Genomic DNA, 12,500 nt, shown 5'->3' with positions numbered 1-12,500 from the left:
GTCATCAGGATGGGTGCCGGCTCGGTCCGGACCGTCACGGCGGCAACCATTTTTGGAGTGACGCTAGACGACAGGATGTCCTTCGGCATGCGACAACGTTGGAGAGCGAGCGGCCGTTTCGGGAAGATGATCCTTCGATATCGGCGTCTTCCTATCATTATCCGGCCCTCCGCACTCTCTACAAGGGCACCTACGTAGCACGTTGACCAAGCGTATGGCATGTCAGTCATCCTCCTTACGAAAGCGTACAGGAGCGTGAGCTACCAGTACTGGGGGGGGTCTTGCCTGCGGACCGTGACTTTACTAGTCGCGCTTCACCGCGTGAGGTGCGACGTCGAAGCCCATTCGAATCCGGGAGATCGGTGCGGTCGTTCGCGAACGCGTGCATCACGGCTCCCAGGGTTCGGATTTATCTCAGTTCGATGTCGGGGCTCGGAATAGTCTGTAGACGACTTCCGTTCCTGGCGGGGTGTTGTACTCGGTAGAGCAGCGTCGTGTTGCGATCTGTTGAGACTCAGCCCTACGCCAGGTGATTCGTCCGAGGACGATGTGTATATTCTTTCTTATCCAATTGATAAAGATTGAATTTTTTTTTGTTATTATTCACTACACGAATATAGGGCCGAGATTGAGTGAAACCGTAAACGATTTAAAACGACATGTCACATCACTACACGAACTACGTTCGGACGTACGTACGTACGTACCTACCTACCTACCTACCTACCTACCTACCTACCTACCTACCTACATACATACATACATACATACCTACCTACCTACCTACCTACCTACCTACCTACCTACCTACATACATACATACATACATACATACATACATACATACCTAACTACCTACCTACCTACATACATACATACATACATACATACCTACCTACCTACCTACCTACATACATACATACATACAAACATACCTACATACATACATACATACATACATACATACATACATACATACATACATACATACATACATACATACATACATACATACATACATACATACATACATACATACATACCTACCTACATACATGCACACATACATACCTAACTAACTAACTAACTAACTAATTCTTCTTTACATAACCCCAATTATTTATTTCACCAACTTCTCTTCCCACTGATAAATATGTACTTACTTTCTTAATAGTATGCTATTCAAATCCCGACATGTTTCGACACGTTACCATCACTACACGAACCACGCTCTAACACCGACCGACCGCTCAATCAATTAACTAATTTATTTAATTGACCGACAGACCACCCTAATATAATATAATATAATATAATATATTATAATATATTATATTATATTATATTATATTATATTATATTATATAATATCGTATCGTATATCACATCATACCATACCGCATACATAAATGTTTCGACATGTTTGGTCACTACACGAACCACGCTCTAACACCGACCTCCCTGATATTATAAACATACCAAATAGGAAACCATTATAACTATCACTCACTAATACATATGTACTTACCTATATGTTTATACAAACCACTCCACTGCTGCGGCATATAAGTATGTCTTCTAATAGTCAGTCCACTAATTTCATAGTCTAACAATGCAAATAAATAAACAAACAAACAAACAAACAAACAAACAAACAAACAAACAAACAGACAGACAATCAATCAATCAAACGAATCGTACCACATTATAATGCATACCAATATATACACTATCTGTACATATAAATAAAATTGGAGTGTATCTTTTTGTAATATAACAACAACAATATAACAGTTTTTTACTACTTTTTTTTTTTTAATTTAGAATGTTCTATAACTAACTTTTTTTGTTAAAATATGTACTACTAGACTTATTTTTATAACTTACTTAACTTACCTTACCTTAAGTATGCAATGCATTTATTATATATATATACATATACATAGGTACAGGTAAGAATTGTCAAGTCACCACTCTGTACAGCAGAAACAATTCTGATGAATAATTTGTATGAATATGGAGATTGGGACTTGGGGGAGGAAAAGATGATAAAATGAAATAAAAGAAAAGAACGACACGCCACGCCACGCCACGCCACATCATCTGCTGAAACGATTACAACATAACAATAATAAGTATCCCTTATTGCTACGTTGTAATCATAAATTAATTTACATTATTATTTATTATTATTCAAATTATGTACAATTTATATTATTAAAATCTAATGTTAAATTTTAAATGTTGAAAGAATCGGCAACTACCCCTAACAGTATTTTTTTTTTATTAAGAGTCATTACATTAAATACATACACAACCCTAAATTTTCACCCTTCTATCACCAACCACCACCAATTTTTTTTTTTTTTATGGCAAAACAATGTTTGCCGGGACAGCTAGTAATCTATAAATACAAATTGAGTGTCTGTTTGTAACTTCAAATCAATAGCTTTTCTAGTAATAATTATACATATGTGAATATAGGATGTACAAATTAAATAAAAAACAAAACATTTGTCTGTCTGTCTGTCTGTCTGTTTGTTTGTTTTCGCCAATCTATGGATCCCTTATGCTTATAGATAGCTTTACTAGTACATAAATGGAGGAGGAGGAGGAGATGGTATAACTTAGGCTAATCTTTTTTTTTTTATTCATTCAATATCTCCGTATCCAGAGCTTCTCCAAGATCTTCTTTCTGTCTATTGCTGCTGTTCTTTCTTTCACTTGCAGTCATCTGTCATCATACACATTGGTGTGTGTCTGGTACTCTGTAAATTTATAAATGAACACCACAGTGAGATACAAAATATGTATTGTACAAAATATTACACATAAACAAAGTTTACCAAATTATATGTAATTTTTATTCTACATATATCAGCAGATAAGAAGATAAGAAGTTACTAGTTTTGATGTATACTATGTAACTGTCTAACAGATGTGAAACAGTCAGTTTAACCATGTATGTATTTAAATAAATTATGATTAATTGATTACATGATATGATTATTTAAATGAAATAACTACAATTTACCCCTCTAATGCAATAATAATAATGCAAAATAATATATTGATTTGTAATTAACCAAAACTTGGTATGTAATTAAAGCTTAAGGCCACTGTCACTTATAATTTAATAATTGTAATATATTTTCTATTATAAGAAGTTGTGTTGTACCAATTACTGGTTGAATATCAATAATCATCATTCAAAAATATTGTGTTCTGCAGATTATGTATGTATATACTCTGTACATATATTAATGAAATACTCATACAGAATGAAATCACAGGACACATCCACAAATAAAACTATAACATTACCCTATATTATTTAATAAACAGACCAGCACAAGAATATACTATATATACCACCAACATATTTATTTACATGAACGGCAAGCACCATGGCCAGTGTGAAAAGCAACTCATCGAGACATACATAACCTAAGCAATAATATTGTTATATTATATTGTTAGTGAAGTGAGTGGATGTGGATTAATAACACTGTAGCTACCTGGCGCGATTGAAACATTCCATTATAGTTAATTTAATATATATGTAGTTAGTTACTGACTTTTCATCACGGTGACAGGAGGGAGATATGTGTGTTGTGTTGGCTGAAGCTGTGTCCTGTGGTTGCAGCATCTGGTACTTGAACTTATTACGATGGTCGCTCTCCGATTGCGGCAGGCGGCAGGCGGCAGGACCTTAAAGAAATTATATCAAATTCCAAGAAGCAAACTCACATCATTTTTTGGCTTTAATAGCACTGAATGAATAAGAGTAGTTCATCAAGAGTTCAAGAACAGCTTGCGTAACAAACAAACAAACAAAACAAGCTTGGGATGCACTGTCTGGCATATCAATGTACACATATATGAGGAAACAGTTATAAAAAAGTGATGCAAAAATCATATAACCCCTATAAGCTTGCATTTTGTGACAAACACCAAACAAATCTTGCACAATTTATGTTATGAAGCAAATAAATTGTATTCTATGCACTCAGAAGGCACTTAGTATTTATATAGCGTTGCATTTTAAAAGAAGACGTGAAACAGTTAAAATAAAATGTCTACCTAGGCGTCACCTACATAGGTGTAGATTTTTCCTTTTCATCTCATCATCAGGATCAGTAGCTGTGATACGAGGAGGACATTTCTTGTTTTCACATCGACATGCATATGTGGACATGTAAGCACAAACGAATACAGTACTTAGTATATATTATTCATTAACAAACAAAAAAAAAACATTCACATGGCGACCGACTCGCGCGCACACTCACTCACTCACTTGACAGTCACAGACCAACGACATTTTTTTTGTTTCTTCTATACTACATACATATGTATACTCTGTCCTCTGTCTGTTGAGTCGGACGACGATTGATGGCTCGGCGTAAAGTTCTTTTGCCAAAGTTAAATACTAAAAACTAAAAGAGGTAAACAATCACATTACACATATGTATGTATTTTATATTGATAATTATATCTAAATCGTAATTTGAAATACATTTTTCGTACCATAAACCATTTATTGATCTGTGTTATTTAGTTTATTGCACAAAACAAAAAAAAAAAAAAATGTATCATATCATAGACAATACACTTTATATGAGATTATAAGAAATTTAACATTATTTTAGTGGTACAACTGTAATCATTACATTACAGTTGTACCACTAAAACAATGTTAAATTAAATAAAAAAAAAGAAAGAGAAAGAAAACAACTCTTTTTGCAATTATTTTTGAAGTAAATGCACTGATTCATCGATTCGTCTATAATTATCGATTTGCATTACGTGTCCACATTTTCATGAATTATGTAAATACATAAAAAATAATCAATAAGTACCATAAACTATTTATTGATCTGTACTTTGTTGGTTTAGTTTATGGCACAAAAAAATGTATGTATCATATCATAGAGAACGAAAGATGACATAAGAAGACAATTAACACATTCTTGTGGTGGTACAACTGTAATGTAATAAAAATATGGTAAAAACAAAAAAAAAAGAAAGAGAAAGAAAACAACTGTTGGTTGTTCCAATTACTTTTGAAATAAATGCATCGATTTGTTGATAATTATCGATAATTAAGAGCCTATTTATATGTTGCGAATTAAAAAAGTCAACAAGTAAAAAAAAAAAAGAAAACAATATTATTCCAACATCGAACACTGCTGTGTGGACAGTGTTGCCATTCTCCATTAAATTAATGTATTTTGTTAAGAACTCTGTTGTCTGTTCATCAATACTGATTTGATTGATTTATTTTTTTATTGTATTCTATTGTACCGCATTTTTTGAGATGTTTTTTTTTTAGATTACTTAATATTAGATTGAAACGATATCGTATACTGGCAATTTTGCTCGCTGTGTGGACAGTGTTGCCATTCTCTATTAAATGAATGTATTTGGTTAATAACTCTTTAGTTCACATAAGGAAAATATATAATATATTTGAATTTTACGTTCCTTGTCGTCTCTAAAACATTAGAAAATAAAAGATTGTTATATTTTTGAGCTGTTTTTTTTTTAAATTACTTAATATTAGCAGTGGGCTGATAAAATGGCATAGTAGCCATTTTTAGTTCGAAAAACGGATTTAGATGGCGTCATTGGTATCGAATGGAATTCAACATTGTTTTTGTAATCGTTTAAAACCCAAAACTATGTTTTTAAAAAGGTTTAATCTATTTTTAAAAAGTCATATATAGATGTTAAAATGAAATAATGCGTTTTGAAAAGTAATTTTCATATATTTACTCATTTTGTTGTTGCCCTGTATTTGTTTACAATTTAATCATTGCTAATTGGGGCTTATTGTTTCCAAAATACTTTCATAGATGGCGCTGTTTTCATTTGTATCGCCGTATTTTAAATGTTTATTTTATATTTTCAAATAATAAGTACTTACTATATTATTATGATAAATTAAACATAAAAAAAGTTTAAGTAAATATAAAACAGCTAAACAAGAAAACCATATTATTCCAGTAATACTTATTTAAAGTAAGTGTTACCATATTAAAAATAAATGCATAGATTTATCGATTTTTTCGAATAATCGATAACAAGATACTTATTACAACGCATTATTCGGTGGTGCTTTTACATAGTCTTTGCAAACAGTAAAATTTCATCATTTTGTATTATACTCTTATTTGGAACGAATTGCAATGCATAATTTTTACTCGACGACGGCAAAATAGAGAGATTTTGACAGGTATGCGTCGAAACTTGAAGAGGGAAATATTAATTAGATTGATCTGATACAAGTGTACTCTATTTTATCAACCTCCACGCGGTCACCCTGGTAATTATAGCAATTAATGACATTAGTGACATAGTTCTTCTATTAAAAAAAATAAATACCTACTTATTGTAATTTAATGAATGAGAATTGAATGTGGTATAGAGTATATAAGGTCAGCTATACCTTTATGAAACCTCTATAAACAAGTGTTATATGGTATCTACATAAATTACTGACATTGATAGCTAAATATGAGGATCCTCGAATTTTTAAAAATACTCATAAGAAACTTTTGCTTTTGTAGAAGGATATTTTCAACTTTACTAAATTGTACAAGGTTTTGAAACGAAAATTCATAATACTATGATATACATATTACTGATCCTCGTACCTACTATTCATGATAATTAGTTTTTTAATATCTCCATTCGAGGGTAGGTTATTCATAATTTATATTATTAGATTTCATCACAAATAAAAATATCGATTTAAAATCGTAGGTTGGTCCATATTTTTTTATTATATCGAAATGACAACGAGTACTGGCAACATATGTAAATGAAATGTTAAAAATGTAAAATATAGGAATAAAAGAATAGGATAAACGACTTTAAGTCAAATGCTTAAAACATATTTTCACTAGCATTGGATTTTTTCTCTTTTTTCATCATTTAAGTTACGAGTAGGTACTGAACAATTCAACTGTTGAATTGTTCCTGTTCAGAGTTCATTGAACTTCTTATTTTTTTGTCAAACTCAATAATTTAAATGTGTCTAAGAAATATACTACATAAATACATATTTAGTAAACTATCGTGTCTTTGAGGATTATCTTATACCAGGTATAACAAGTTGTTAAAAACTTGCATATGTAGCGTGTGTATCTTTCATATTAAAATATAATAAACATATGTACTTGGTGACCGCTTTAATGTGGTATTATTATGTTTTTATTATTGTTATGAATGTAACTTCAAAAAAAAACTAACACTGATTTTATAATTTTTGATTGATTGAGAAAATACTGAAAATTGTTAATCAAAATAAAGTACTAAACAGTAGTATTATTTTTATATTTTATTAGAACTGAATGAATATGATGTATGAATAATATGTTTATTGTGCTAATAAGGTTACAGTTTAGTTACTTTCATGTAAATTCATTCATGTAAGTTCATGAAAATGTAACATGGTATATGATATTGTTTTCAGATTTTCCTGACATCAACAACTTAATACCGAACAAAGTTTAAACAAATATGTAAGAGATGATATTCTAAATCTCCTAGTCCTTCAGATGAAGATAAATAACATTTTTACTGTGAAGAACAGGAGTTCAAAAGAATAAGAAATATATATGTATATACATATGAACATTTTACTATTAATAATATAATTAAATAAGTAATAGTAAAGCAATGCACTAGTGATGAGAAGAAATTCCAAGTAATTATATTATGTGTAACCGACTGCAAATAAGTTTATGATTTAAACACATGATTATTATTATATTGCTTCATCAACAAATCCAGGAATATTTTGTGTACCAGGAATTAATTATGAAATGATTGGAATATAATATAAAAATAACAGAAGTGTTTGAAGTTTTAGTGGTATAACAGACAAGCAGTGAAAGAAATATTATTGTAAATTATTAACAATTGTTTATTCTGTGATTAATAAATTATTTAAAAGTGTTTTGTTACCTGAAATAAAAATGTTATGATCTTCAAGTGGTGTTGTGTTCATGCAATGTTAGTTTCACCTCATTCGATTTAAAATGTCAGGAATTATTTACTACATAATGATTTTGTATTAGATGGTAATCATATATGTATATTTTTTAATGCAATGTGTATAATAATTCCCATTTACATTAAAACTTTGTGTAAATCTATATTTCTCTGTCTATAGTCTACTTTGGTCGTGGAATACTAATAAGAAACAAAATCTAGAGACTGTAGTATATCACAGAATCATCCCAGAACCTTGTATTTAAGTCATATAAGGACTTAGTACCTACCTAATACTTGCTATTTTTTTAATCAATTAATTAATTTGATCTCAATCATCACAATGATGAACAATGATGATAATGTTGAGAATACTGCCAATGATGAATTTTATGGTGGTCATAAATGTAAATACCACCGTCACTATCGTCAACAGTCATTATTGATCTCATCATCATCACCGTTACCCTCCTTCATCCATATTGTCAAAAGTTACTTACTACCTACTATTATTAACTGAAATGGTAAATAAGCTGACGATCCATCCAACCACGTATATTATTAAATACATCATGTCGTGCCCTCTATATCCCGCATACATTATCATGCCGGAGAACATAGATGTTACATATGTATGTCCAAATATCCTGTAATTTCGCAGCTTAATTTCAACTGAATAACAACTTACATACATATCGAAGGTTCTACAAATAGGTATAACATCAAAATAAGTACCTATGTACATGTCATTAGCACCGATGTAGTATCCCTGAAAGAACCTACATATAACAGATTGATGGTTTTCAGTTTTACAAATTGCCAGTTTACCATAATTAACTACATATTGAAAAATAATTATACACTGAAAATTATATGAGGTACATATATGCACATCAATTGATTATAGCTAAAATCTATCACTATCACATAACAATTTAAATAAAAAAAACCGTATTAAAATCGGGCTATTAGCCCGATAGCCCGATTTTAGTGCAGACTCTCTGCCATCTATTTTCATGCTTTATTACTAATCACATTAGCCGTGTCTGTAGACTGTCAGTAATCCTACATTGAATTTTCGATGCTTCAGATATACAGTTAAAACAGATGTCAAAACAGATCATAGACCGCTCTGCCATCTATTTTCGGTAATCGAAATAAAATAGCCCGAAGAATAGCCCGAGTTAGGAAGGAACCATTTTCTTGTATGGGATGGGGTATCTGTATGTAATATTATATTATCTGTGATATTAGATTGAAACGTTATCGTATACTGGCAATTTTGCTTGCTGTGCGGACAGTGTTGCCATTCTCTATTTGAATTTTACGTTCCTTGTCATCTCTAAAACACTAGAAAATATGTTAATGAAAATGTATTTATTTGTCCACATATTTCGCCATTGTTTTGGCATGCAAAAATTTAATTAATGAATTTACGTTTAGAAATTGTAAGTATTATATGTCAAATATAGATAGATACGTGACATTTATTTTAGTTAGGTGTCAATCAATATTATACAAATATATTTTAGCGAAAAATTCATTTATAGTATAAAAACAATTGTCAATTAGCCAATTTCGGAATTTTATTATACAAGCAGAAGTTTTACAAGCAGGGAAACTTAAAAATAAACAAAGCAACGTGCTATTGTTGTTGTTTGTTTTATAAGAAAGAAGGCTTTGACTTTTCAATTATATATAATTATACCATATAAACAGGTATGTATGTTAAAATTGTTTTTTAACTAGTGCTTTAAACAATTAATTATAATATGTTTTTATAGTTTTAAAGTTGCATGTTATGTTTAATAATTAATTTGTTATTCAGATACTATTCTTTCTTGTTTTTAGATTTTCCTGACTTCAACGACTTCACCTCGACTGACACCGATGAAAGCTTATATATGTATGTACACACAAATGCCAGATGATTGTTTCAATGTACAACAGACAACATGTAACAGTATATAGATAGACCTATAATATAGATAGATATAGGTAGAGAGATTTGTGTGAAATCTGTGTGTGAAAAAAATAAACAAGCGTTCTACTCTCTACGTTGAAACGGATGAAACGGTGAAGTGTTTTATTATTATTAATTCAATCGAATTGAATTGAATGAATTTAGAATTGAATCTAAATTTGTATTCCAACTGTTCTACTCTATCTATTTATGTCTTCGTTGAATTAAATCAATTTTTAACTTTACTAACCACCGTTGAACGGTGGAACGTTGCAACCGTTCAAAGGTGGTACTGCTCATTTTTCTGATTAGGTGGGTCCACATACATACATACATACATACATACATACATACCTACCTATACAAAACAATTGCAAAGATTTTTTTTTACACTTTTTTTTTTTTTTTTTTTTCTTCGAAACAAATAAAACAACCGCACCACCACCACCACCACCCATCGGATACGATGATCGATCGATCGATCCTGATACACGACAGAAAAAAAAAAAAAAAAAAACATTATTCACTCGTATTTTTCCCGACGGGGTGTAATCAACAACATTATACATCACCACACCCCGTCGGAAAAAATACAATGTCAAAAAAAAAAAAATTTTTTTTTTTTAATTTTATATCATGGTCGTGCCAACGCGCGCGTAGCACGCGCGCGTGCCCGCGCGCGCGCGCGCATCGTGTTTATTCGGACCGGCGCTCTCAGTGGGTTTGTCAAAATTTTTCGAACGAGTGCAGTGTACACTCGACTACACCGACGACGCATACGTTACGAACATAGTTCAAGTATCAATGTAATACCGATTGTGTTTTTGTAACGGGGCGTATATATACATACGTGTGTACATTAATAAATACCAAACCACCTCTACTGTACTGTATAGCGGTTGTGGGGTCTCGTGTTTGGTGGTTTGGAATTATATTTTTCGTACATGTGTTTGTGTGTAAACGACAACAATATAACAAGACCAAGACCACGCAGGCCCGTGTATGGCGTCGGGGCGCGCGTACGTACGTATTTCGGTGTATCCGAGAGACTTGCGTCGCGTCGCGTCCCGGCCTCCTAAGCGCCGTACCACTACTATTGGGCTTTCTGTGCCATATCATTTTGTTATGATAGAGCCGGACAATATTCATAAAGTTCCCGTTCACTCCGATTGACGCGACGCGCGCGCACATCGTACGCCGCACGCACATTGCATGGCATTTGCATCATTGCATCATTGCATGTGTGTGTGGTGGTCTGTCACGAAATTGGGCGGCGAAGCGAACCGGAGCAGTCGGGGGCGCAGACTGCAGGCCGATCTATCTCTGCTTGTATAGACGACCGCACCGTCTGAGCCTGTAAAGAAACGAAATTATCGCATCGGTGTGACCTAACTGCTACTACTACTACTACTACTATTACCACCACTATATACTACTTCCCACTAAATAGGGTGTAGCGAAACCGTCTGGTTAGGACGTTCGGTATAGGACGCGCGCTTAGATATTATATAGAATCTCTAAGAGTTGCCGTCCGTGTCGCCGTCGACGTCGTCTTCGGAAAATCTTCACAACGCAATATCGCGATCATATCGACACGCCGCGTTTCCGGCCTAATCGTGTTCGGAGCGTGGCGAGTTCGTTAGTTGTTCGATAATGAATGAATGAATGTTAGCTCCCTGGTTGATCCTGCCAGTAGTTATATGCTTGTCTCAAAGATTAAGCCATGCATGTCTCAGTGCAAGCCGTATTAAGGCGATACCGCGAATGGCTCAATATATCAGTTTTGGTTCCTTAGATCTTACTCAGTTACTTGGATAACTGTGGTAATTCTAGAGCTAATACATGCAGTCAGAGCTCTGACCAGTGATGGGATGAGTGCTTTTATTAGATCAAAACCAATCGACGGAGGGCCTCGCGTCCGATGTCGTTAATTTTGATGAATCTGGATAACTTTTGCCGATCGCACGGTCCAGTACCGGCGACGCATCTTTCAAATGTCTGCCTTATCAACTTTCGATGGTAGTTTCTGCGACTACCATGGTTGTCACGGGTAACGGGGAATCAGGGTTCGATTCCGGAGAGGGAGCCTGAGAAACGGCTACCACATCCAAGGAAGGCAGCAGGCGCGCAAATTACCCACTCCCGGCACGGGGAGGTAGTGACGAAAAATAACGATACGGGACTCTTACGAGGCCTCGTAATCGGAATGAGTACACTTTAAATATTTTAACGAGGAACAATTGGAGGGCAAGTCTGGTGCCAGCAGCCGCGGTAATTCCAGCTCCAATAGCGTATACTAAAATTGTTGCGGTTAAAAAGCTCGTAGTTGCATTTGTGCGCCGCGCTGTCGGTGCACCGCATCCGCGGTGATACTGACACGTTTGCGGAGCATATCGTCGGTGAGCCGGCGGTAAAACGCCGGTTCAATATCAAAATCCTATCGCGGTGCTCTTCGGTGAGTGTCGAGGTGGGCCGACAATTTTACTTTGAACAAATTAGAGTGCTCAAAGCGGGCTCAAAATGCTGCTTGAATATT

At 33.5% G+C, this 12,500-nt stretch overlaps 1 non-coding gene and 1 pseudogene across 1 annotated transcript in view; both read left to right on the top strand.

Moving 5' to 3' along the window:
- Positions 1 to 538, top strand: part of LOC131854266 (large subunit ribosomal RNA) — a 4,610-nt pseudogene extending 4,072 nt beyond the window's left edge.
- Positions 539 to 11,637: 11,099 nt separating this feature from the next.
- Positions 11,638 to 12,500, top strand: part of LOC131854257 (small subunit ribosomal RNA) — a 1,913-nt gene continuing 1,050 nt past the window's right edge. Inside the window, exon 1 of the ribosomal RNA XR_009358029.1 lies at positions 11,638 to 12,500. This exon is cut by the window's right edge and continues 1,050 nt beyond it. This is a non-coding gene — a ribosomal RNA (small subunit ribosomal RNA).

The sequence above is a fragment of the Achroia grisella genome, unplaced genomic scaffold (genome assembly GCF_030625045.1).
Source record: "Achroia grisella isolate CSIRO2021 unplaced genomic scaffold, CSIRO_AGI_Agris_v1 utg971, whole genome shotgun sequence".
Lineage (NCBI taxonomy): Eukaryota > Metazoa > Arthropoda > Insecta > Lepidoptera > Pyralidae > Achroia > Achroia grisella.
The sequence above is the reverse complement of the archived record's forward strand: the minus strand, read 5'-3'. Positions and strand labels throughout refer to the sequence as shown.